Consider the following 22,512-nt stretch of genomic DNA (forward strand, 5'->3'; position numbering starts at 1 on the left):
CCGTTTCAAAACTGTAGAGGTGGGTAGGGGGTCAGTTAATGAGGAATCTTGAATTTCTACCACACAAGGTTGTTGTGAAATATAAAACTAGATAATGTATGTGTGAAGGACCCGTGCAGTGAAGGAGGTAGATTCTAATGGGATGAGATAGAAAGTACATTGGGGATGCCTAGGTGGCTGAGTCGGTTGAGATCAGAATCTCATAGTCTGATTTCGAGCCCTGGATGGGGCTTGCTGCTGTCAGCTGTCAGCGCAGAGCCTGCTTGAGATCCTCTGTCCCTCTCTCTCTCTGCCCCTCCCCTGTGCCCACATACACTTTCTCTCTCTTTCTCAGAAAAACAAAAAACAAACATTCAAAAAGAAAGTACATTGAACTTGGAGTCAGAGATTGGGTTCTCATCTTGGTCCCTTCTTTGAGCTTCAAACTCCTGTAAAATAAGGAATATAACTACTAGAGTGTTGGAAGAATTAAATGAATGAATGTATGTGGAAGTGCTTAGGTAATTATTTAGCAATATTAATGAAATAAATAAATATTAGTAAAATAAATAAATATTAGTAAATATTTACCAAAAATACTTGGCCAAAGTCCTTTGAACTTTATACTGAGGACAAGGGAAAGTGTACTCCCTTAGGACTGTCTTTCCTCCTAAGACAATTACCTCGTTCTCAGTAATTGTTTCAGGTCTCAGATTCTTGACCATATTTAGATTAGCTCTGATTTAATTTCATGAGCAATGGTTTCTGCCTCTGCAGTCTTTTCTTGGGGCATTATGTGAATTATTTACTCTGGCTGTCACAGGGATACAGGGATTTCTTTTCACTCTTATAACTAATATGTATTAATGGTGATGTGACCATACATATTTTATGTTTTCCTTGGCAGAATAACTGATTCCTTTTTATTTTCTTCTGTGAGATCATTTTAATTTGTAACACTTTGCCCTCTTCGTCCTACTTTTTGTTTTTTGCACATTTCATGTTTTCTAAATATAGAATATTTATAAAATTCTATTATGTTACAGTGGGAAAGGTGTTCAGGATTGGCTTGGACTCTTTCCTTTAGTTTTTTTTTTTTTTTATGTGTATTAATTTTGAGAGAGAGAGAGACAGTATGAACGGGGGAGGGACAGAGAGATAGAGGGAGACATAGAATTTAAAGCAGGCTCCAGGCTCTGAGCTGTCAGCACAGAGCCTGATGTGGGGCTTGAACTCAAACCCTGAGATCATGACCTGAGCCAAAGTCGGACACTTAACTGACTGAGCCACCCAGGTGCCCCACTCTCCTTTACTTTATATAAGAAATTAAGGGAAGTAATTTGTCTAGTCTTGTATTCTACTTCTTGCCCTCTTCCTATCTCCTGCCATGGAAGAATTTATATCTGGGGTTAAATTTCATTTTTCCCCTATTAGTCGAAAGTCTATCTTAACTTGTTTATATCTAATGGGATTTAATTAAAGTCATTAGCAGGTCTGCTGAAAATGAAGCAGAGCTGATGTCCCAACCTAGGAAATAAGATTACCTAGTGAGTAGAAGTGTTGTGGATCCAGCAGTGGAAGGAAGGGCCCACCGTGGACATACTCTTCACTCCTAGGCATACTTGGCATGTTATTAGATGTGCTAGTTATTGGGTGTGCCAACATTGGATTATTAGTGGTCTTTTCTGTGTTTACATCTAGGGTGTTTGAGGAAGGAAGGAATAAAATCGAATGAACAATTTTTACTCTGGTGCTGAGCACTTCTAACTTTATACTATAACAATTAATATTTGTTTGTTTGCGTTAGAAAGCTACTGTTGGGTGGCAAGGAAACCAGAGACCCTTCTTCTCATAGACTTGTTGGTACTAATTAAAACCCAGATTGCCAGCTGGAGGGCAACCTAAAAGTTTTCCAATTCAACACCCTTATTTTATGAATGAGAAAACTGAGACCAAGAGAAGAAAAAATAACTCACTCAGTATTTAAAACAATTTTTTTCTGGCTACAGATTTATTCAACACAAAACAATCTCTGGCTGACCACATCCATGACTAAATCCACCTGTAAACTGGAATTCACTTGCTGACCCAGCCCCAACTTCACCTTTCTTGTTGGCACCAGGGGGCACAGTGCTTTGTCTGTAGGTGTCTCTGTCAGCTTCCCCTCATGTGAGTCTTACAGGTTGCTCTCCCCTCACACCTTTGGGCCATGGCCTGACAGTTTCAGGATGGATGTGGTGCAGAATGGCAGGCACAACCTCAGGGGGCAGATGGGGGTATTCACAGAGATACTGGATAACCTTGTTGATAAGGTACTTGTAGAAATGTCTCCAGGCAAACTATTCCTTTAAGTAGCCTTATGATTTGAGAGACTGCATAGCCTTGATAATGTTATGATTGGGCACATTCTTGTCTGCCAGCTCAGGATGTTTAGGCATGTGGACTTCCTTCTTGGCCACCACTTTCCCTCCTTGAAAAGGAGTTCATAGATGGCTCTTCTTGGGCATCAACTTCTCAGCTGCTGCTGTGTATGGGGCCAGAACTGGAAAGGAAAAAACAACTCAGTATTACGCAGTAAGTTAGTTACAGAGTCAGGACTATATCTCAGCACTTCTGACTCCCTGTTAAGTGCATTTCACTACACCCCTCTGCAGGGCAAATGTAAGAGGAAAGGTCAGGTAGTGGAAAGAGCATAGATCTGAGGGCAGAAGATCTGGGTACAAACCATGGCTCTGCCATTTACTGACTTGTTCGTGAGAAAGTCACTTCCTCAAGTATGAGTTTCCTCAATTGTAAGATGGGATAATGCTGATACCTCTTTTACCTGCCTCGTGGGGTTATTATTAGGATAAAAATGTGAGATGCAGTGGAAAAAAAGGCAGATGAAAGTGGACATGGCTAATTTGCCTATGGATTTTGGCCCCATCACCTATTAACTGTGTGATTTTTGGGCAAGTCATTTAGTTTCTGTGAACACAGGTTTTTTTTTTTTTTCCTTTGTAAAATTGGGACAATAGTAACTCACAGAGCTGTGTGGAGAACATTAGTGTATGTAAAGCATTTAATTTGGTGCCTGTTGCATAATAGCTGTTCAGTAAGTGAGATCTCAGAAGACTTAATTCTGTCTTCTCAGAACTGTTCCTTTAAGACTTAAAATAGATATAGCAGAACTCATTCTTCTGTAGCTTTAAAACTATTTTGAAAAGTTTGATTCAGAGGCTATAGGCAGGGTAAGGTATAGGCTTTGTGGTTAGGTTTCTGCTTTAAACTGTAGTGGCCCGTAGTCAGGTTCTTTCTTCTGTCCAGGGAAGGGCCTGTAGAAATGGCAGGCATTGCATATGGTGAATTGATTGAAGAAGAGGTAGAGGAAATTTGGTGGCTGGGAAACTTGGAAGGGAGAATGGAAATGGGAAAAGTAGTGCTACTTTTCATCACCACTGTCTACAGGCCACTGAGTATCAGTATGTGAGAACCTTTGTGGTGAAACCTTTTCTCATTGTGATCTCAGTCTCTGACAATATAAATGTCTCAAAGTGTTGGGACCATGTCTAAGTCCTCTGTTGCCCCAAATACCTGACCTACAGTAGATATGTGTGTGTGTGTGTGTGTGTGTATATATATATATATATATATATATATATATATATACACTCATATGTATGCATATATTTGTATATGTATTTATTTAAGCATTTATTTATTTATTTTGAGAGAGAGAGAGAGAGGGAAAGAGAGAATCCCACCCTGATGCAGGGCTCCATCTCATAAACCATGAGATCATGACCTGAGCTGAAATCAAGAGCTAGATGCTTAACTGACTGAGTCACCCAGGTGCCCCAATATGTAGTATATTTTTATTGGAAGAATGACTACTTGAAGTGGAGAAGTACTGTGGCCCATAGGGATCCATGAACCCCTGTGGCTCCTAATTTCTCATCCAAGCTCCACTTTGCTGAGATATTTGTATTTAAATAGGCTTTTATAGTCTTTAGCCTGATGGATTTGTGGGATTTCATGTCTTGGTTTTTTTAAGCTTTGTTCTACTGCCAACTTCCCTTTATCACCTTGGTTCAGGCCAGACAACGATTTCCTTCATTCCTAGTCATTGTGTGGCACCTGCCAGGTTCCTCTTTCTGGTTTTTAATTCTGGGATGGAGTTGGTTGGTCTAAGGCACATGAGCTGGAGAACATGAGATTTGCATGATCAAGCAAACAGCATTTCCTTAGAAGTTCCAACATTATGGGAAAGCATAATGCTGATAGGTTCTCTCCTTCTTTCCCCCAAAATAGGATACTCTCATATAAGCTATTAATTCAGTAAATATATACTAACCATGTATACTATAGATTAGATATTAGTCTGGGCACTTTGAATATATTATTTCACCAAATGCTTAGTAACCCTTTGAGTTGGGCTGATGATATTGCCCTCAATTCACAGATAAGGAATATAGAGTTTAGATAAAAGAAATGACTTGCCTTAGCTAGTAAAGGGTAGACCCAGGATTTGAACTCACGTCTTTATGACTCAAAAATCATCACTGATTGCCATGTCTGTTTACCTTACTAGAATGGAAACTCCTTGAAGGTAGAGGTCTTGTCTGATTCAAATCTGTATTTCCTATTCTCAGCACAAGAACTGAAATAGAACCTTTTTTTTTTTTTTTTTTTTTTGTTTTTACATTTTTTGAATTTTCTACTTAAAGTCCAGTTAGCTGGGGCGCCTGGGTGCCTCATTCAGTTAAGTGTCCGACTTTGTTTTTTTGTTTTTTTTTAAATTTTTTTTTCAACGTTTTTATTTATTTTTGGGACAGAGAGAGACAGAGCATGAACGGGGGAGGGGCAGAGAGAGAGGGAGACACAGAATCGGAAACAGGCTCCAGGCTCCGAGCCATCAGCCCAGAGCCTGATGCGGGCTCGAACTCACGGACCGCAAGATCGTGACCCGGCTGAAGTCGGACGCTTAACCGACTGCGCCACCCAGGCGCCCCTTAAGTGTCCGACTTTGGCTCAGGTCATGATCCCACAGTTCATGGGTTCGAGCCCTGCGTCGGGCTCTGTGCTGACGGCTCAGAGCCTGGAGCCTGCCTCGGATTCTGTGTCTCCCTCTCTCTCTGTTCCTCCCCTGCCTTCACTCTGTCTCTCTCTCATTCTCCCAAAAATAAATAAAGATTAAAAAAATTAATAAAGTCCAGTTAGTTAACATACAGTGTAATATTTAAAAAGTTTTAAAAAAAATATTTCTTTTTAAGAGAGAGAGTATGGAAGCCACAGAGAGGCAGAGAGAAAGGGAGACAGAGGATCTGAAGCAGGCTTTGTGCTGACAGCAGAGAGCCCAATGTGGGGCTCGAGCTCAGAAACCAAACCGTGAGATCATGACCTGATACAAAGTTGGATGCTTAACTGACTGAGCCACCCAGGCAGCCCAACATACAGTGTAATATTAGTAACAGGTGTACAATATAGTGATTCAACACTTCCATACATCACCTAGTGTTCATCACAAGTATATTCCTTAAACCCTATCGCTTATTTAGCCCATCCCCCCCCCCTTTCTGGTAACCATCAGTTTGTTCTCCTTAGTTAAGAGTCTGTTTCTCGGTTTGCCTCTCACTCTTTTTTCCCCCTTTGCTTATTTGTTTCTTGAATTCCAGATATGAGTGAAATCATATGGTATTTGTCTTTCTCTGACTGAATTATTTTGCTTAGCAGAATATTCTCTAGCTCCATCCATGTCATTGCAAATGACAAGATTTCATTCTTTTTGATGGCTGAGTAATATCCACTGTGTGTGTGTGTGTGTGTGTGTGTGTGTGTGTGTGTGTGTGTGTGTATCTCACAACTTCTTTATCCATTCATCAATCGATGGATACTTGGGCTGTTTCCATAGTTGGGCTATTGTAGATAATGCTGCTATAAACACTGGGGTGCATCTGTCCCTTTGAATTAGTATTTTGGATTCTTTGAGTAAATACCGGTAGTGCAATTGCTAGATTGTAGGATAATTCTATTTTTAACTTAAAAAAAAAACTTTTTTTAATGTTTATATTTGAAAGGGAGAGAGAGACACACAGTGTGTGAGTGGGGGAGGGGCAGAGAGGGAGACACAGAATCTGATGCAGGCTCCAGACTCTGAGCTGTCAGCACAGAGCCTGATGTGGGGCTCGAACTTACGAGCAGTGAGATCATGATCTGAGCTGAAGCTGGACGCTTAACCGACTAAGCCACCTAGGAGCCTCTATTTTTAAATTTTTGAGCAGCCTCCATACTGTTTTCCAGAGTGGCTACACCAGTTTACATTCCCACCAATGGTGCAAGAGAGTTCCCTTTTCTCTGCATCCTTGCCAATACCTGTTGTTTCTTGTGTTGTTGATTTTAGCCATTCTGACAGGTATGAGGTGATACCTCACTGTAGTTTTGATTTGCGTTTCCCTGATAATGAGTGACGTTGAGCATCTTTTCTTGTGTCTGTTGGCCATGTGTAATTCTTGACATAGACTAATTTTTATTGAACATAGGATACATTGGAAGATCTAGACTTAGAGAGTAGGGCAATTGGGGTGAGGTGTTGAGAAACTGTTTTTGTAGTCTATGTTATTTGTGTGGGGGAACCTCAGTCCTCAAAGTGAATTTTTTTAATAACCCATGGGGTCAAAAAGGAAAGAAAGTATCATTTACTCCAGAAATCCACAAGCGTAACTAACACAAACATTAGAATGCTTTAAAGAACTTAGAATCTTATTGGGAGAATAATACCTACTTCCTCCTACTTGAGGAAAATTGAGATAATACCAGTAAACGAGCCTACCTGCAGTGTAAAGTGTGTAAGTTGTTTTTAGGCCTGGCTCTTCCTTCTTTCCCTTCTCTGGGCTTCAGTTTCTCTGTATAGTGTGTTGGCCTGGATGCCCCTGTGACTCCTGACAACTCTGACATTTAGGTAAGGGTATTGCAGTTGTTCTGTTGCTTACTTCCTCCATTACAGAGTAGCACATACTTGATGTCTGTGATGTTCTGCAGCCCTATAGCCCTTCTGTCTTTAAGCCTAGTTTCCTCTAAAGTCAGTTGCCTTCTTTAGTTTAGTTTTCTTTTTTAGGCTGTTTTTGTGTGGGCTAATGTTCCCTTTGGAGGTTGAATTGAATTGTGTAAGTATCTCAGGAAGTGGCAGAAGCACCTTCCTCAAACGTGGTTCCGTCAAAAGCCCATCAAGTCAAGTCCTGTCCCTAAAGAGGAAGAGAAAGCCTGGGCTCCTTAGCCAGTAGATAAAGAGTTTCTTCCTTGAGCTCTCTGGGCTAATTTCATCACTTAAAGAAGGGACATTTCCTTTTAAATTCCAAATACCCCACTCTGTATGTGATTAATATCCCTGGGTTGTTAAAAAAATGATTTATTTAAGTAATCTCTACACCCAATGTGGGGCTCAAACTCATGACTCCGAGATCGAGAGTTGCATGCTCCTTTGACTGAGCCAGCCAGGCACCCCATTGCTGGACCATTTTTATGTCACTCTTCATTTCCCTCTACCTTCCTAAGTCTGACCCTTGGGTCATACAAAGTAAATTCAGGTTCTTCTCCATATCACAGTCCTTTATAATCACAGTGGTGATTTTATTTCTTTTGTACTAAATATTTTCTTCATGAGTTTCTCACATGATACTTCTCCTTCTCTCTCATATCACTTTCCTCTCCACAAAAAATTCGTATGGGTAGGCTCTTTATGCTAATTTTCTGGTCTGGTGTAACTCATTCACTTCTCTCAGGTTTTCTCTCGCTGTTGCTTAAATAAGCCACATATACCTCTTTCATGTCTCCCTAACTTGTTTCTCATAGTTTCTTTAGTGTAACCTGTTTTTCATTGCTTTGTTGTACTTCTGCTCAACAACCTTCAAAGCCCAGTTAAAATATCTCTGTCTCTGATACCTTCTCTGACACTGTCCTCCTGTTCCAGACAGAATATCCTTTTTTTCAGTGTTTATGTGATACTTTCTTCTAAAAGCTATGACAGCATTTATTGTATTGTACTTTATTGTATTGTAATTATACTTGTTCATGTATCTGCCCTCTCCCTAAACACTTCCTCAGTTATTCCAGTGTTGGAAGTACCTGTCATATGCCAGGTGGTCAACAAAAGAAGCAACTAACATTACTGAGTGCCTTACTGCTGTGCAAGTTGCCATATACTGTCAATTAATCCTTACATTGGGTCTCTCATGTAGGTATTACACCCACTGTACAGATGAAGTAATTGAGACCCAGAGATGAGTGATTTGTTTATTATCTCACAGAAGACTGGGATTCAAACCTGCTTGCTGACTTCAAAGCTTGAGCTGTATTTAGAACTATTCTTCTGACTTCTAATTCAGTATTCTTTCTGTGTACATTAGAAAAACACAAATTGAGTAAGTAGATGTGCTTAATGCGGTGATAGATAAGAGTTCAAATGGGAGTAGGGTGCAAACAGCAGTAGCACTCACATAATTGCTGTGTATTAAGAAATGATCCTGGAGTTGTTAATGCTTTAATCGGTACTGTAGGCAGTCCTAAAATTTGGCACTTACAAATGAATCTGTTTTAGCTGGTTAGCAGATGTAACAACACCTACCTTAGGGCATGTTCTGTTCTAAAAAGGGATGAAAAGCTTCTTCTCTGTCACTATCGTGGGTAATGTGGATGAGCTCAGCTTTGACCTGAAACAGTGGTAGTGCTTCTGAAATCTTTCACTTCCAAGCTTTGTCATAATTTTGTCAGGTGCTGATAACCTACTTTTTCAGAGTTGTAGAATCAGACAATTGAAATATGAATTGGAATATGGGGTTCTTACTCCAAATGTTTGAATAGCCTAAGCTCTTACCAGGGAGAACCTAAACACGAAGGACTTTTATGGAGTTAGTAAAGGAGGCCAAATTGTAGACCTTGGGAAACACTCCTGTCTCCTTGTTTTGTGATGTGGGCTGTTGAGTCATTCTATATTTTCTTAAGTTGATTAATAGCAAATGTGTTACAGAAAGGTAGCAAAAATAAGACGAGGGTTCAAGCTTTTGGTAGCCTTATGTGATTTGAGTCAAATGATTACTACTTCCTAAGCCTATTCTTTTAGGTGTTTAGTGGTTTTTCCAGGGGATGTGATCCTTCTGTCTAAGGACCACACACCTCTGTTGCGCAGGGACCATGCTACACTGTAGCTTCTTTTACCTTTCTTTTTAAAAAAAGGTCACAAATCCTCCATTCACTCTGTATAGTCTAAAAATTTGTTGAAATCTGACATCTTCTGATGTCTCTTACCCATTCTCTTCCTTGTTGAGGTTTGTTTATACCTTTTAAAATATCTTTATATTGGGGCGCCTGGGTGGCTCAGTCGGTTGAGCGTCCGACTTCAGCTCAGGTCATGATCTCACGGTCCGTGAGTTCGAGCCCTGCGTCGGGCTCTGTGCTGACAGCTCAGAGCCTGGAGCCTGCTTCGGATTCTGTGTCTCCCTCTCTCTCTGACCCTTCCCCGTTCATGCTCTGTCTCTCTCTGTCTCAAAAATAAACATTAAAAAAAATTAAAAAAAAATAAATAAAATACCTTTATATTATTTTAGTGTGATTTTGGGTAGGAACATAGGTAAATGTGTTTTTATTCTGCCAAATTGGACTACAAGCAAACTTCAAAGAATTTAAAGGTCAAGAAAATGAAGTTGCATTTATATCTGGAGTCACAAAACTTTGACATGAAAGTAAGTGAGAGTTAGAGGCTAGACCTTCCTAGGAGATGTCCTAGGTTTAGATTTTGACTTGATCATGTACTAGGTATATGACTTTGGACAAATTACCTCCCTAATCCTTGTTTTTTAAAAAGTTTATTTATTTTCAGAGAAAGATAGAAAGCTCCAGCAGGGATGGGGCAGAGAGAGAGAGAGAATCCCAAGCAGGCTCCACATTGTCAGTGCAGAGCCTGACGCAGGGCTCAGTCTCATGAACCATGAGATCATGACCTGAAGTCGAGAGTTGGATACTTAACTGACTAAGCCACCCAGGTGCCCCCGCTAATCCTCACTTTTGAGATTGGATTTTTTTTTTAAAAGAGAAAAGATACATCAGAAACTGCACTGAAATAATCATCAAAACATGAGTTTGCTTTTAGCAAACTATGGAATCTTGACCAAATCCTTTCTCCTTTTTGGGCCTCAGTTTCCCTCTATAAATTAGGAACTTTTCCTTGATGACCTCTAAGTTCCTTACTATTCTAAGGAGTCTGAGATTTTCCTGATTCCTGAAGAGCACTGACCCTTTAATGCTAATGTCTAGCCCCTTGTTCAGGATGATGAAGGCCTAGGATTTAGACAAATAGAATTGAGTGCTCTGAAGTCTCTGTGTGTGTATCTGCCTACCATTCTGACTAGAGCACAATACTTTAAAAAAGGAAAGGAAGTGGGGCACCTGGGTGGATCGCCTGAGTGTCTGACTTTGGCTCAGGTCATGATCTCGTGGTTTGTGGGTTCAAGCCCCACACGGGGCTTGCTGCTGTCAGTGCAGAGCCTGCCTCAGATCCTCTGTTGCTCTCTCTCTGCCCTCCTCCACTCACACTCTCTCAAAAATAAAGGAAGGGAAGCAAAAATAAGATAAAAACAGAGAAGGAGACAAACCATAAGAGTCTCTTAAATACAAATTGAGGGTCACTGGAGGGGTGTTGGGGTGGAGGATAGGCTAAATGGGCATTAGGCATTAAGGAGGGCACCTGTTGGGATGAGCACTAGGTGTTATATGTAAGTGATGAATCACTAAATTCTGTTCCTGAAATCATTATTACACTATATGTTAACTAACTTGGATTTAAATTAAATGTGTGTAAATATAAATTGTGTGTGTGTGTGTGTGTGTGTGTGTGTGTGTGTGTGTGTATAATAAACAAAAAGGAGAAAAACCCAACATAGTAGCAATGACAATGAAATGTTCTCCATCTTGGAGTTTCTACCCTATAGTGTTAAAGACCACAAGAACATCTGCAGTATAAAAAACCCCTTTGACTTTTTAGTTTAGTATTTCATTAAATTTGTTTGAAAACTAATTAATTTGGTGTGTGTGTATGTGGTGGAGATGCAAGATATCTATGAAAATCCTTTGGGAACCACTTTGGGAGTATCTGTCTAATGCACTGTGTTATTAGGAGTATTGTGCTAATTCATATTGATGTATCTAGCACAATATCCAGGATATATAAGGTAATGAATAAATGCTGCTATTTAAAATATTTAAAGGGGTGCCTGGGTGGCTCAGTCAGTTAAGCCTCCGACTGTGGCTCAGGTCATGATCTTATGGTTTGTGAGTTTGAGCCCCATGTCAAGCTCTGTGCTGACAGCTCAGAACCTGGAGCCTGCTTTGGATTCTGTGTCTCCCACTCTCTCTGCCCCTCCCCCACTTACGCTCACACGCTCTCTCTCTCTCTCAAAAATAAATATTTTAAAATTTTAAAATATTAAAAAAAAGAGGAATTGCAGTATACAAACCCATGGCTCTTAGGCAATACATGGTAAACAGGCAGGTATTTTAAAACATTTCACCTTTTTTTGCTTTTTCTCCCAGAATTAAGACAAGCCAGGGTACCTGAGGTCTTAGCATGGAAAGGAGCAGCAATTTTGTTTTTTTGTAGTTGTGATTATTGTGTGTCTGCTCTAGCAGGAGAGAAAGACACTAAAATTATTATAACATTCAATGATGAATGTATAATAGAGGGATGTACAAAGTATTATCTAAGCAAGGAGTGGAAAGGGAGGAGAAGAGGCACTGAAGACTCCAGAAAGGAGGTGACATTTATGTGTGGAAGAATGAGCTTCCATTGAGCTTCCACTGAGCTTTACCAGTTTGAAAATGTGTTGAGGTCTACCATTTCTCTGGGCTTCAGCAGAACCTAGAGGACTCCTTCTTTGGGAAGTCGTCGGAGCCTATTAGGAACTGAGAAGTTCTTTCGAAGTCTGATTTAGTGTTTTTCTGATGCTGGCTTGGACTTCTCTTTATACCAGTGGAGATCTGGAACAAGACACTTGGCCAGGCTGTTGTTCTTAGTCTGGTTGAGGTTTAGGTACTGTTGTTGTTGTGTTTTTAAAAAATTAATTAATTAATTAACTTACTTATTTTTGAGAGAGAGAGAGAGAGCAAGCGAGCAGGGGAGAGGGGCAGAGGGAGAGAGAGAGAATATTAAGAAGGCTTCACTCTCAGCATGGAGTCCCACATGGGACTCAATCCCAGGGCCCTGGGATCATGACCTGAGCCAAAATCAAGAGCTCAGGTGCTCAACCAACTGGGCCACCCAGGCACCCTAAGATTCAGGTACTGTTAATGGATGTATGTTAGGTAAGCAGAAAATTATGTCTTTCGTTTCGAGAGCTGCCCGAGTGAATTTTTCAAGATAATTGTTTGGAATCTCTACTTTGTGTCATCCCAGGCAGCTGTGGGTCTTTAGGACCTAACCTATTTAAGATACCTAAACATTTATAATTTTTCCTTTTGGAGTAGAAGTTGGCTCTATTTTGACTTGCTACTTTTTGTTTTTTGGTTATTGGGTATCTAAACTTCTTAGTAAGTTCATAGGCTAGAATAGTCTAGCACAGAAATAGTGAGTAAAACATTTTTATTACATGAACAACAAATATTATTGTATTTATTTTATGCTACATGCTATGCTAGACCCTAGGTATATAAAAGTGAGTAAGATCCAGTTCCTCTCTTGGAGAAGCTCATAGACTTGTGGCAAAGAAAGAGAAAACAATACTTTAGGAATTGTTGGTTGACCATGTACCATTAATCATGATAAGCACTGGGGATGAATGAGAAAATCTCAACCCTTGATGTGCTTATAGCCTAGTGGGAGGTGGTAAGGTGAGAAGGAGCCCTGTAAGCCAGTAACTAATCCAATGGACAAGGGAGGATGTGGCATTTATCATAAAAGAGAGAGGGGTATGTGGCTGGCTCAGTCAGTGGAGCATGCAGCTCTTGATCTTGGGGTTGTGGGTTCTAGCCCCATGTTGGGTGGAGAGGTTACTTAAAAATAAAATCTTTAAAACTTTTTTTAAAAATAAAAGAGAGAAATGGTATTGTGTGCCCTGAGGAAGGTATCACTTCAGAGTTGCACTAGATGGTCTGTTAGCCCTCTCTGAGTCTCAAACAGTATAAGATTCTATGATTTTGTGAATTTTTCACTTATGGGTATCAGAGAGAAGTGGTATTTTATATACAAAAAACTCATGAAGAAGAGTGTTGGAGAAGACATGAATAGACACTTTTCCAAAGAAGACATCCAGATGGCCAACAGACACATGAAAAAAATGCTCAACATCACTCATCATCAGGGAAATACAAATCAAAACCACACTGAGATACCACCTCACATCAGTCAGAGTGGCTAAAATTAACAACTCATGAAACAACAGATGCTGGCGAGAATGTGGAGAAATGGGAACCCTCTTGCACTGCTAGTGGGAATGCAAACTGGTGCAGCCTCTGGAAAACAGTGTAGAGGTTCCTCAAAAAATTAAAAATAGAACTACCCTGTGACGCAGCAATAGCTTTACTAGGAATTTATCCAAAGGATACAGGAGTGCTGATTCATAGGGGCACATGTACCCCAATGTTTATAGCAGCACTTTCAACAATAGCCAAATTATGGAAAGAGCCTAAATGTCCATCAGCTGATGAATGGATAAAGAAGATGTGGTATATATATACAATGGAATATTACTTGGCAGTCAGAAAGAGTGAAATCCTGCCATTTGCAGCAACATGGATGGAACTGGAAGGTATTATGCTAAGTGAAATAAGTCAGAGAAAGACAGATATCATGTTTTCACTCATATGTGGAACTTGAGAAACTTGACAAAAGACCATGGGGGAAGAGAAGAGGAGAAAAATAATTACAAACAGCGAGGGAGGGAGGCAAACCATAAAAGACTCTTAAATACAGAGAACAAACCGATGGTTGGGTGGGGGAGGCTGGGGAGAGGGAAAATGGGTAATGGGAATCGAGGAGGATACTTGTTGGGGTGAGCCCTGGGTGTTGTATGTAAGCAATGAGTCATGGGAATCTACCCCCAAAACCAAGAGCACACTGTATATACTGTATGTTAGTATACAACTTGACAATAAATTATATTAAAAAATGTTAATAAATGCAACTAAAAATGTTAATTAGCAAAATAAAATAAAATAAAATAAAATAAAATAAAATAAAATAAAATAAAATAAAAATAGCTAATTCCAGTGTAACAGAATTATGGAAGTAGGAAAAGTGATTTTCTGGTTGTTCAATTCTTTTTTTTTTTTTTTTTTTTTTTTTTACTTTTCAAATTTAAAGTGTTTTTATTTACACACACATGCACACACACAGAAGTTTCCTTTCATTATCTATGACTCAATGTGTTTTTTCTCCTAATGATGGCAAATTCATATTAGTTTCTGTTGTTTTCCTCTAGGATTAAATGTTAAAGAAGGTGGGTACATGTGTACTTTTGTTTGATTTTAGACACAAGAGAATTTGAAATAAGAAAACAAGCATTACTTAGATATTTGATGACCATGACTGTTTTCTCTTCGCCACATTACCCTAAAAGTTGCCACTTTCACTTAGCACAATTAAGCCAAATATCATGAGAAACACACTTGTAGTTGAACAAATTAATCACTCCTTGTGGTAAGGGGGAACATATCCTATGGTGAACCATGGGGTATCTCTGTAAGAAGGTGCTAGAAAGGACCTGTTATAGGTTTTGGGGCTTTGGTTGGGTAAATTTTGTGAGGGTGTAAGGAAGCTGGTTGTTCAATTCTAAAACAATAGTAGTGGCTGCAGAACATTTTCCAGAAAGTGATCCAAGTGAGCAAATGTTTCCTCAATACTTTTTCTGAGACCAGTCTCTCCTTAAGAGTTGTAGATAAAAAAAATGTATAAAATGGTGTTTCTGCCCTTGAGAGGCTTTGATTTTATTAGGACTGTAGGATTTCTATGCTAAAAAATTAAACAGTTCCACCAAATAAGCTGGGTACAAACTTGAAGTGTTTAGAGAAAGGTGAATCATTAGTTTCCTTGACCTCCTGTAACAAAATACCACAAACTGGTTGGCTTAGGACAAAAGAAAATTATAGTCACACAGTTCTGGAGGCCACAAGTCCAAAATTAAGGTGTCAGCCAGGGCCATACAGCCTTTGAAGGTGAAGGAAGGATCTGTTCCAGGCCCTTCTCCTAGCTTCTGGTAGCCTCAGGCGTTCCTTGGCTTGTAGATGGATATCTCCCTGTCTTTTCATAGACTCTCTCTCTCCTTGTGTATGTGTGTGAACTTCTTAGTAAGCATAGACCAAAATAGCCTAGCTGGAATTTGGAAATTTGTGTCCAGATTTCTCCTTGTAAGGACTCAAGTCATATTGCATTAGGGCCCCCCCTTAATAACCTCATTTTAACTTGATTACCTCTATAAAGACTCTATTTTAAAATAAAATCACATTCTGAAGTACTAGGGCTTAGGACTTTGACATATCTTATTTTGGGAGACACAGTTCAAACCCATAACCATAGGCTTGAGGATTAGGGGAAAGAACTCAGTCAGCTAGGAGTGGAATTAGCAGAGAGAAGTGGAGATACTGTGAGGCAAATCTGTACAGTATCTAAATCCTCATAAGAGGACACTCCAGGTAAATTCATCTTGGTAGAACCAAGGAGTTCTGAGATCCCCAAGCAGGGATATTTAGAGAAAAAAAGATTACTTCAATTTTCTTCTTAGTTGTTTTTGTTCATAGTGTACTTTTGTGGGCAACTTCTTTCTTTTTCTATAAGCACTTTTATTGCTCATGCCACATATCCAATCTTGACCATTAAGATATTGATTGCATGTTGAATAAAAATTTATTCTTAGGTAACAAAAATTAAATTATTTAACTTACATAGTCATTTTTAGTAATAGAAGACATTTTCTTTGTAAATGTGATGAATTTATACAAAAAATGGATGACTTCAAGGAATTTGACATTAGAAAATGAGAGTGGATCATGACATTTCTTAATCTGTGACTCCTGGGGTTAGGATAGTAGTTCTCAAGTTTGGCCACTCCAAGAAAGCTTAAAAATGTATTGACACTTAGATCCCACTCAGGACCAAATAAATTTGGGGGGGGGGGGCGGTAAAGGTAGGTATGGGGCCCAGGCATCAGTGTTTTAAAAAAGCTGTCCTGGTTTGTATACTTGGTTGTAGCACTGGCTTAGGGGAGTAAGAAAGAAACCAGATTCTTGTCCTTGCTGTGACCTTTGAACATTCCCTAAAGCTATTGAATCTTAGGTACCTCTGAGAATAAATCTAGGTATATTATCTCTGACATGTACCAGCTGTTTAATAACTACGGGCAAGTTACTGGAATTCTTTTTGGATCTCAGTTTTCTCATTTGTAGAATGGAGACAGTTAAAACTACCTTTGAGGTTTGCTATGACAATCAAATATTTGCAGATACTTCAGAATGCTTTGTAGATTAAAAGTACTATGTAATATGAGGGTTTAAAAATTTTTTCACTGGTAGATAACTTGCCCAAGATGTTATAACTGCTTGGTGCCCTAGACAAGACCAAAATCTACATCTCCTGAATCTTTTTATTTCCCCATTAATTTGAAAGGTGATTTTTCTTCCTTTCTCTTTCATGTTTTCAGTTCTTTTAAGTTGTATCTGAATGCCTTCTGTCTTAGATACTTTCAGGCTACTAGGTATGGTAAGCAGCATGTTGGTTTAGTGGAAAGGATATGGTCTTTGGAGTTGCATGGATGTGAAGTTCAATTCTGACTCCATTACTAACCAAATCACTTTAACCTCTCTAAGTTTCAGTTTCTTTGTATGTTAAACGGAGTATTAAATGAGAAAATAATGTGAAAGCACTTAGCACTGTGCTTGGTATATAATACCAAACACTGATAATTGTTGCTTTTGTTATTATGAGAAGTAGTGATAGCAGAGAATTCATTCATTCATTCATTCATTCATTCATTCATTTATTTATGAGAAAGCACACATGCACACCCCTGGGGGAAAGGGAGAGAGAGAGTCTTAAGAGGCTCCATGCCCAGCGTGGAGCCTGACGAGGGGGCTCAATCTCAAGACCATGAGATCAGGATCTGAGTTGACATCAAGAGTCGGATGCTTAACCGACTGAGCTATTCAGGTGCCCTGAGGGTAATACTTTTAATACAGTTGAATAAATGGTAAAAAAAGAAGCTGTTCCATTTGACTTCACTGAACAGGGTCATCTCCTTTTGGTGGCTTTTGGGAGTGGGCTTGATGGGATACCTTCCAAAGTCTTTATTATAACAATTTTAATCAGTATAGTTTTATACTGTTTTAAAGATAATTTTACAAGCTATTCTCATTTAATCCTCACCATCATGTGCAAAGAAAATATCCCAATATATTTAACGAGGAAACCACAACTAAGAGAGATGAAGTGACTTTGAACCAGTCACCTTATGAGTAAGCAATAGAGACAATTATTGTTTAAGGGGAAATTCCAACCCTAGATGCCTTGGGTTTTGTTTCAGATGGACTTTTGGTTTCATAATGGGCTTTCGGATGTAAACTCAGAAGCCTTAGTTTTGTGGTTGTATTAGTTATGTACTGTTGCTTCAATAAATTGCCTGTAAAATTTATCAGCTTAAGAAAAAAATAAACATTATCTTACAGTTTCTGAGGGTGAGGAATTTTAGAGTGGCCAAGCTGGGTGGTTCTGGCTGTTATGTCTCAACTGAGATTACAGTCAAGCTGTTGCCTAGAGCTGCAGTTTTCTAGAGGTTCACCTGGGCCTGGTGGATTCCCTTCCACACTCACTCATCTGGTTATTGGCTAGCTTCAGTTTTTAGCTGGTTGTTGACAGGCTGGTAGCATCAGTTCCTTGCTCACAACATGGCAGCTAGCTTCCCCACAATGAATGATCTGAGAGAGAAAAGAGCAACCAAAACAGAAGCTGCAGTGCCTTTTGTAATCTAATTTCAGAAATGATATATCATCACTTCAACTGTATTCTTTTGATCACACAGACCAACCCTTCTACTAGGTGGGAAAGGATACACAAAGGTGTGAATACCAGGAGGCAGGGATCATTGGGTACTGTCTTGGAGGCTGGCTACCATAGTTGTAGAGAAACTGAGGCCCAGGCTGTATAATACATAGTTAAGGAGTTAACTTTAATATGCAAGTTTAGATTCTATTCCATGTTCCAGGTATGGTGGATATCAGGAAAATCCCCATGTCTTTAAGGGATGGTTTCTTAGGACACAGGGAACAGGGAATCCTGCAGAAGCCTCTTGAGTCTCATGTATTTACTATTGCTCTTTCTAAGTTGGTAACATAATCATGCCTGTTTTTACAAATAGACACTTTATTGAGCGGTTGGGAGCATGAGAGGGTTTCTTTGCCATTGAGTGCTACCTGGTGAAATTAACCTTGGAAATCTTTACCTGTTGAGAAAATTAGCTGAGGGAACTTTACAAGCCTCCAGCACTTAGTGCTTTAAAAACCCCTTTCACATTCACTTTTCATGTGATCATCTACAAGGAATAGTGTGATGAGATGGGAAATTGACTGCCATTTAAGTCAGTACATCTGAATTTGAGTTCCAGCTTAGGCACTAACTGTGATTTTGACAAAGTCACGTTCTCCCCCTTGACCCCAGTTTCCTTAAGTAACACAAGGAGGTGTAAACTAGAGTCTCAGGGTTTGGAAGTGCAACTTCACAGGCTATTGTGGTGAGACTGGGAAGTGGGAAGACACTGAGGAAGGGGAACTTCCCCACCTCCTTTTCAGCCAGAGCAGCTATGCATTTACCTGTTTACATATTGTTGTTTCTGTAAGATTTGACTGGAAAAAAGAGTTTGAAAGGCTTTAAAAAAAAAGCTTGGAAACCATTGGATTGAGTGATTGCAGAAGCCTTCTCCGTGTAAAGACGGAGTTGGTTTTTCTGATGCCATTAGGCAAGCAGTAGCCTGGGGGTCCTGGCCTACTATCCTTTCTACATCTCTATAGATAGAACAGCAGAGCAGTGGACGTAGATGTCTTCTAAGAAATCTAGATGTTTTTCTCACCCTTTTCCCCTTAGATTTTTTTTCTTTAAGCCAGTAGTGGGAGAGGTGGGCAGTTTTCTTTAAGCCAGTGGTGGGAGAGGGGATGGCTAGTTCTCCATTTTTAATGTGGCATAGCTTCAGATCTGGAGGAATGAATGAAGGCCTTTCTTGGAGAGGCAGAAGTCACTGAACAGGCTTCCTGGGAGAGGAGGGGGCTGGGTGAATCAGCAGCAGGTGAGAAGAACTGGTCTTAAAAGTTGGCCTCTGCCTCTTTAGGATTATATAGATGTAAAAATGCTTTCTCTAGCCTATTCTTGGTCCCCAAGCCCATCTACCTTTTGGAGACTAATAGAGAAGATAGAGGTGGGAGGAATTTCAGATGAATCTTGCTTACAGCAGCTTGGGAGGGCCCTTGTCTTTTGGTGGCTCCAATAGTTTTTATTATTTCCTTGTTGGCTATAGAAAGCAGATCTTTACTAGCAGATTGAAGTTAGTCTTTAGCCATTTTTCCGTACTCTCTGTTCTTTTATTTTCCAGGTAGTATTCTTTTTTTGGGATAGAAGCCTGGAAATGAATAGATTAGTGGAAGGAGGATTGGATTTAGAATCAGTAGGTCTGGACAAAGCTCTGGCTCTCCCACTTACTTGTGTGACCTTGGGCAAGTTTCTTAATCTTTCTCAGTTTGTTTCCTCATACGTAAAATAGGATTGCTGTGAAGATTAAAGGAGGTAAGTATGTAAGGTACTGCATCTGCCCATAATATGTGCTCACTAGGTGATAAGTATTTACAGTTATTTTTATATTTACGTTTTTGAGAATTTAGGATAGATGCTAGTTATAAAATTACTATTTTATATTAGAGTAACAATGTCGGTACTGGAAAAAGTCTTACAATTCATCTTCTATATTCATTTTACAACTGGTGCATTTTATAATTGGAATTATTCAGGCTCCACGTCAAGCAGTGAATGGCCCAAGACCACCAATAGAGGCAGCAGGGACTCAGTTTACAGTACATCATTCTCCAATTACAGGAGTGTCTTAGACTAGTCTGGGCAGCTGGGGCTGGGGTAGACATCCGTATAGGTTCCTAACTTTATGCTTTGAGGGCCATTAATCTATGTGTCCTGAGAAGCCAGAGGCCACCTTGAGTTGGATACTGCTGGGTAGAGCCAATCTCTTAACTTTCCATTCTCCTGAGAGGTATTCCCTGGTGTGGACCTGGGCCCTTGAAGAGGTACTTCATGGTTCTTTCCTTGGCAACTAAACCTGTCCTTCCCTCTTCATAAAATAAAAACAAATCCTGAAAAGAGTAGACAAGTGTAGCCATGATGTCTCTGGCTGTGAATGACCCAGTGTGCTGGAACTGTACTATGGAAAGAAGGAGGGAAGGAGGCTGGAAAAGTTCAGAAAACTTTTAGAGTATTTTTTCCCCTTCAAAGTGTGCTAAGGGCTATTCCTTCTGTTTCTTTGTGAAGAGAAAATTGTAGAATTTTAGGACTAAAAGTTCCTTGTAAGGATGTCTAATACAGCTTTTACCTCATGTTTGAATTTCTTCTGCAAAGTCCTACCAAGTATTTTGCCAATATCTGTTTGCATAGTTCCATGATGGAACGCTCTGTATTGATAGAGACCGTCATTTTCGTGGTTTGACATTTTGGCTCTTAAAACTAAAATCTGCTCCTGTGTGGCTTCTAATCACTGGCCTCTCACAAGAAATTTAGGCTCTGGTGGAAGAAATGGTGATGTCAGATCTGTGGGTGTACATTGTCAGTTCCACATCCAGCTAAGAGGATTAGGCAAGACAGAGACCTAGGAGCTTAGTTCCAGAGCCTCAAATTCATCCTGATGTCTTTGTGAGCAAATGGACTTTATTATAATTATTTATTCTTTTTCATGGACTTGCTAAATTTGTTAGTACTAGAGTCACTAGAATTTATTATTAGAATTTATTAGTACTAGAAAGAAACTTGCTGATCATATGGCCTGTTTTTATCATTTTACAGATTAGTAACTGAGTCCCAGAGAGGTAAAGTTATCTGCGCAAAGACACACATAAATTCTGAGATTAGGATCCTGGTCTCCTGGTAGCAAGTACTGGATGTCATTTTATAGACAGCTCTTCTAGAAAAACTGTTATCAAACTCCAGAACTTTTTTTTTCAACGTTTATTTATTTATTTTTGGGACAGAGAGAGACAGAGCACGAACGGGGGAGGGGCAGCGAGAGAGGGAGACACAGAATCGGAAACAGGCTCCAGGCTCTGAGCCATCAGCCCAGAGCCCGACGCGGGGCTCGAACTCAGGGACCGCAAGATCGTGACCTGGCTGAAGTCGGACGCTTAACCGACTGCGCCACCCAGGCGCCCCAGAACTTTTTTTTTCAAGTGCCATGTGGCAGGTGTTCCTTGAGATTTCTATTAGGAGAGAGAGCATCAGTTAAAAATTTCATAGATTTCCATGTAAAAATAACATGCTATTTTTCAGTATCACAAGAGAAGGTTAAGGATTCTATCCACAAATATTTGTAGAGCACCTACAGGAGTTCATGTGCCAAATTCTTGAAAATTTATACTTCGAGACACAACTCAGGAATCTTCACTTTTGTGAAGTTTTCTGAGTATTCCCTCCCCCCATCCCCATTTCCTCATGGAAATGTTCCTCATTATGGTTCTCATGCTGTACAGGCAGTGTGGTATGGTGAAAAGAATATGGACATTGGATTCAAACAGGCAGGCTGGGTTGAATTTTGGATCCAAATAATTCATGTAAAGTGCTTATCAGAGTGCTGGACACACAATAAGAGTTCCTGAAATGTTAACTACTGTTATTGTAATTTTACTATTACTCATATCTCCCCCTTTGACCTGGGAGCTCTCAAGGGCAGTGTTTTTTTTCAAACCATGTAAGTCATAACTCATGGATTGTAGATTTAATGTAGTACATTGGACCACATTTTTAAAAAGCCAAATAGAATAGGCCAGAAAACAAATCAGAACACACGGTATATAGAAAGAGCAAAGGCTGTTTTGTGAAACTTGTATTTCAGTTTTATAGTTATAGATTATGTGTGTGTGTGTACTGTGTCTCCATATAAATTGCATTCTTACTGTAGGTTGTAGTCAAAACAGTTTGAGAAACCCTGCTTTAGAGAAGAGACTGCCTGCTATTTATATCTTTTATTCACCGGAGCTGGCACAGTGTCTGGAACAAATCTGATGCCTGAAATTAATTGCTTAATATGTGATATAGATAGTAAATGCAATATAGGTTCAAAGAAGGGGGAAATTGTCTTGAGAATCATTTTAGTAACTTAGTTGAGAGCTTAGTTTTCTGATGTCTGAAAGATCTGGGGAAAAGTTGCAGCTCTGCTACTTATTGGCTAAGCAGTAAGGCAAGTTACTTAACTTCTCTTATCATTTTCTTCATCTCTGAAATGGGGAAAATAATTATGTCAGGTTGTGAAGATTAAATGAGATAAA

At 39.6% G+C, this 22,512-nt stretch overlaps 1 protein-coding gene and 1 pseudogene across 2 annotated transcripts in view; one reads left to right on the forward strand and one right to left on the reverse strand.

Annotated features, from left to right (window-relative positions):
• PAK1 (p21 (RAC1) activated kinase 1) overlaps positions 1–22,512 on the forward strand; it is a 157,844-nt gene that overhangs the window by 23,277 nt on the left and 112,055 nt on the right. The gene's annotated exons all lie outside the window — the stretch shown is intronic.
• LOC101088873 lies at positions 1,995–20,671 on the reverse strand (annotated as a pseudogene).

This window comes from Felis catus, chromosome D1 (assembly GCF_018350175.1).
Source record: "Felis catus isolate Fca126 chromosome D1, F.catus_Fca126_mat1.0, whole genome shotgun sequence".
Lineage (NCBI taxonomy): Eukaryota > Metazoa > Chordata > Mammalia > Carnivora > Felidae > Felis > Felis catus.